This window comes from Tursiops truncatus, chromosome X (assembly GCF_011762595.2).
Source record: "Tursiops truncatus isolate mTurTru1 chromosome X, mTurTru1.mat.Y, whole genome shotgun sequence".
In the NCBI taxonomy this organism is placed as follows: Eukaryota; Metazoa; Chordata; class Mammalia; order Artiodactyla; family Delphinidae; genus Tursiops; species Tursiops truncatus.
In genome coordinates, this window is record NC_047055.1 from 51,487,567 (window position 1) to 51,492,766 (window position 5,200).

The 5,200-nt window shown below is 33.3% G+C and overlaps 1 pseudogene; it reads right to left on the reverse strand.

Annotated features, from left to right (window-relative positions):
• Window positions 1-201: 201 nt before the first annotated feature.
• On the reverse strand, window positions 202-985 carry LOC101322431 (bromodomain testis-specific protein-like; annotated as a pseudogene).
• Between the last annotated feature and the right edge of the window lie 4,215 nt (window positions 986-5,200).

The following is a 5,200-nucleotide window of genomic DNA, read 5'->3' on the forward strand; positions in this document are numbered from 1 at the left end:
TTAGAATGCATTCATCTATTTTTATTATAAATTATTTTTTATTTATTATTTTTTTTAAGTGAAAATTGTTTAATCATCTTAGAGCAGTCGAAATACAATATAAGATTGGTATCTTGGTGTCTGAAAGCAATCATTTTACCATTTGCATTTTAATCTTTTGTATTATTCATTTAAGTTGATGGTTAATTAAAAAACCTAGTTTTAATCAAAGTTGTTTTCAAACATTGTCATAATGTCACTTTGAAGACTCATATCAATGGTACCAGCCATTGCTTCTCTTCTCCTCCGCTCTTGCTCTTTCCCCCTTGCTAAATTACAGTCTTTGAGAAGGCAGAGTTTGCCTCCATCTTGAGCTTACAGTGACTGCTGACGTTCTTTCTGCTCTTCTCCAAGACACTTGTTTTGCATTTTATTTGGAAAAGATTCTAGAGTGAAGCCATGGTCCCTTTGATTTTCTTGAAATACTTTTGGTTCCTTTGTATTCTGTTCCAGATGTTTCTGTATTAGTTCCTGTGTTTGAGCTCTCACTTCCTTTTCTATCACTGCTTTTCTAAATTGGTTGAAGAGTTCATCTGTTGATTTCATTACCCCTGATGTTTTGACTGGTTTGCCTAAACTTTTCCAAGAATCTGCATTCTTGATCTTTATATCCTTTTGCACTGGAACTTGGCATTCTGATTCTAACACCACTGTGTCATTATCACCAGACTGATGCATCACAGTTAGGCCATTCAAGCATTGTTCAGGATTATCTGAAAGAGGCAGAATTTGTAAAAGTGAAATATTTTCCACACTCTGTAAACATTCTGATTCTTGATAACTTGATAACTAACTGGTGGTGATTTGGTGGTGTTCCACCTGAACATGTAGTCTGATGAACCAGGCTAGTTTTCCCAGAGGTTGTATCTTGCACAGAAGATTGTATCTTTACTTTCTCTTTAGAAGAAGAATCATTCTGTTTTACTCCAGTAAATTTAGGAAACATTTCTGATTCGGAATCACTGCGTCTGAAGAACTTGAATCACTGCTACTACTTTCAGACTCTGATGAGCTACTGATGCTGCTACTGCTGCTGTTTTCATTCATTCGGGAACCACTTCCAATGGCCTATTTTTATTATAAATTATATTTTAAAAAGAATCAAGTTTTACAAGTGTTCTCTTAAGTAAAGTTTGCAATCCAGATTACTGTATAAACATGTTATGAATGTGCAGTTGGTGAGGATAACAAGAATAAATGTTTATTAATAGATCACTTCAGTCACTATTGTAATCTTGGATTATATTCACTGTCATTACTATGACTGTAATACCTTCTTTCCCACATTTCTTTTTAGGCAGTTTCCCCTCCTTCCAGTTTAGCCATATAGACTGAGTAGGAACTGCCATTCTCTCATGTGACCCTACCACAATGGGCACCATTGATAGTCAAGGGATAGACACTTAAACCAACCTGAGACAGCCATTTTTTGAGATTTTTCTAACTAGAGATATCAGTTAACAGCCTTTTCCTTTCCAGTCACAAAGACATAAGGATAGAAGTCTAGAGTTGTTGGGTATATACCTCCTTTTATAGGGAAAACAAGTCATAAAATAAAGTGTAGTAAAGAAAGAAGAAAAGATGAAAGATGAAGAGACAGTTCTGACAGCATCAGAGACCATAGTTCTAGATTTTCTTGGCTTTCTTAAGATTATTTGTTGTTCAGCCATTATTTGAGCCTGGGAACTGAGCCACTGTAGTTTCTTAGTAATTAATTTCTTTTTTTTTCTTCTTATTCTACCTTTTTTTTTTTGCTTAAGTTATTCCAGTTAGTTTTCTGTTACTTGAAAACTAAATAGCCTGCCTAACTAATATACAAAGTCTTGCTCTTGCATATATATTGAAATTATCCCTAAGAAGAGCAAATCTGAAGAGTATTTCTCAAGTCAGTTCCTACCAATAACACAGGCCCCTCTGAAGGAGTATATTCTTACTCTACATCCAGCCTTTTTCTGAGGTTTGTGGTGGTTTATAAATGTGTCCAACATGAAAAGTTCTATCAAAACAGAGGTGATGAACTAGACAGTAAATATGGGGAAATTCTATCATTTGCTAGCAACAAGAGAAGCTGAGAGTGACTCATACGTCAAATTGTGAGTAAGCAGAAGCAAGAAATAAAAAGAAACCATAAAAAAAAGAAAGAAAATATAAAGAGAAGGTGCACAATGTAAAGACTGAGGCAGTTTGTTGGTAGTAACACGTACAGGAGAAGTAAAGTCAAGAGGCATGGTATTGCCACAATGGAGAAAGCTTAATGAATCCATAATGCTAACAGACTAATATGATAATCTGGATCCCAGAGGACTGGGCTTGTATCTTCTAAACTGCATTTTATCTCCAATTGTAGAGTTATACAGCTGTTTCTGCAATCCTGTAAAATTGCTATTTCCTTTACTTCCATATATGGCATTCATTATTTATCGTTTGAGGTAATGAGTGACTAAACCTTTTGACTAAAATAAACTAAATATCACAGTTCTGCACTTTCTATCTCACACCATTGTAAATTACTTACAAATATATATATATAGTTTTATAATGTCTCACAGACAAATTACAAGAAATCAGGTAATCATAAACACTTCACCCATGCAACAGTTAAAACATTAAGTCTATTAGAACAAAAAAATTAGTATGGTAAGAAAAATTGGGTAGCTTTCTTTTTAAATATTATTTTTCCTTCTGAAATCTTCAAATATTGATTTCAGGTTTTCTATTTTGTTTTTATTTCTTAATACATTATTTTAAAAGTTTTATGCTCCATTGGAACATTGAATCTGAGTCCCTACCCACCTTGGCAAAATATATGAGAATATATATCTATGGGACTTCCTTGTTATTATTTATTTTTAATACACACTTTAATTAAAATTTTGGTAGAATAAATATGATATCACTAATGGGATAACACTTTCTATCAATATATATACACACACACATACATATATATATATATATATTCATATATATATATGTATTGTAAGTATACATATAAGATCTTGACAAAAATAAGTCTAAATGGACATTAAATTTATTAAGAGTAAAGGGAAACTAAGAAAGGCAATCACTAATAAGTAAACAACACGCATTACTGTGAGTGATTGTTTTACTTACAACATATAGACAACATAAATTTAGTATATTAAAAAAGGAAGATAAAATGTTCTTCTTGCTTTGATAGAATAACTAGTAGTGGACTTACCTCCCCCTTCCAGAAAAAATTAGAAAACTTGGGGGAAAAAAGGATACTGTTTTCAGACATTGGTCAACATGCAACTTAGCACTGTGATCAGTAAAAGGTTATAACAAGGTAAATAGTGCAATATCCTAGACAGAGGAACAGGGAAGATGAACCCAGGGGAGGAACTGTGGTCTCCCTAAATTTAAGGTATAGAAATTGGAATTTAGGGAGGTTTAGATGACTGGAATTTGTAGGGCAGAGTACCAGAGAAGAAGGTACAATACAGAGGAAGAACTCCAGAAATTTGCAGAGAAAACAGTTTGAGATTTTTGTGCAGTAAAAAACTGAACATAAAAAAAAAAACTGAACATCCATAAGACTATACAGAGAACAATAACTGGGAATTTCCAACCTGAATGATTCCCAGATATCACACAGGGCTGGGAAGCATTCAAATTCTAACCAAACAGCTTAGGGAAACCTCACTATACCTACCACAGGGCACTCAGTAGAGATCTCAGAAGCTTCACACCTTAGTAGTAGAACATAATTATCTCTATGGTTAAAGCTACTCCACACATACCCTAACAAAGCTTAAAAGCAAGTCCCAAACGAATTAAGCTTATCTGTAAGTTAATGCAATGGTAAAAGTTATGCCATGCAAACATTAGTATAAACAAAGCAACAGTAGCTATATTAATGCTAGATAAAGTAGACTTCAAAACAAAGATTACTAGGGAAAGAGATAACAATAAAAGGTTGGATTGAGTATATTAATATCAGACTAGGGAAAGTTTAGGACAAGTAATAGTAGCAGAAATATCTCATTCCATGAGAAGAAGGTGTAGTTATATAGTCTCCTTTACCTAGGGTCACACACCAGTTACCCATCTGGACTTAAAATAAGAAGAGGACCCAGATAAAATTTTCTAATCCAAGAATCAAGACATTTGAGAAAGAAAACGTTTCTTGTGGAATATCAATTTTTCTTTGAATATCAGTGACCAAGCCTGGAGAACTCAAGGCATAGTTTATACCATTAAAAAAAGTGTAAAATAATTCATGGCTACATAAAAACAAGTTTCCAACCACATACAGAGGAAATAAAAGCATCTCTGTTCTGACTAGAGTAGGATGGAGAAAACTAAAAGAAACGACCAAGACAATAATCTTGATCTAACAACCTGAGAAGTGACTCAATTCTATTAGAGTATTGTAAACCTGGAAGTGGATGATAGTAACTCAGAGAGAGGTCTAAGGAACTAAATGGTGAGGTTACTTACTCTGAATCCTGATTGAAAATTTGAGGGGAAACAACTTTGTGGAATGTCACTGTAGAGTAAGAATAAGCATAAGATTAGTTTCCTTTGGAGGAGAGTAACTGAGTTGGGATAAAACCCTCACTGTTCATCATTAAGTATACCATAAAATTTGAACAATGTGAATGAATTACATCTTCAATTTTATTTATGTGTATATATATGAAAAAGGATTAAGTTTTTCTAAAGTTAATTGATTCATTGGCTCTGATGTTTTTGCACTCTGCTAAAATTGTAAACCCAAGGAACATAACACATGGAGCATTAAGGTAAGTACATAATTTATATTAATATGCAGTAAACATAAATGCCTATTATAAATGGCACATATATAATTTGTGTTTCTCTATTAAAAAGTGTCAGTTGTCAGCCAAAAGAGGAGTAAAGCTGAGAGGATGTGCAAGAGAGGAAAGAACAGGTAAAGCCAATTTACAATACATTTCCTTAAAATAGAAAATAGAAAAACAAAATAAATAAAGAGGATATAGTGTTTTTTATTATTATTATTCTCTGGCTACTGAATATCTCTAGACCTTCCTATTCAGGGAAAGAGGGTCATGATAGGAAGTGGAGCTCTACTTCCTACCCTGAGAATCAAAGGTGATACTTGTGCAAGTCTGGGTCCACTGTATACACTTGACAAAAAATTTGAAAATTGAAA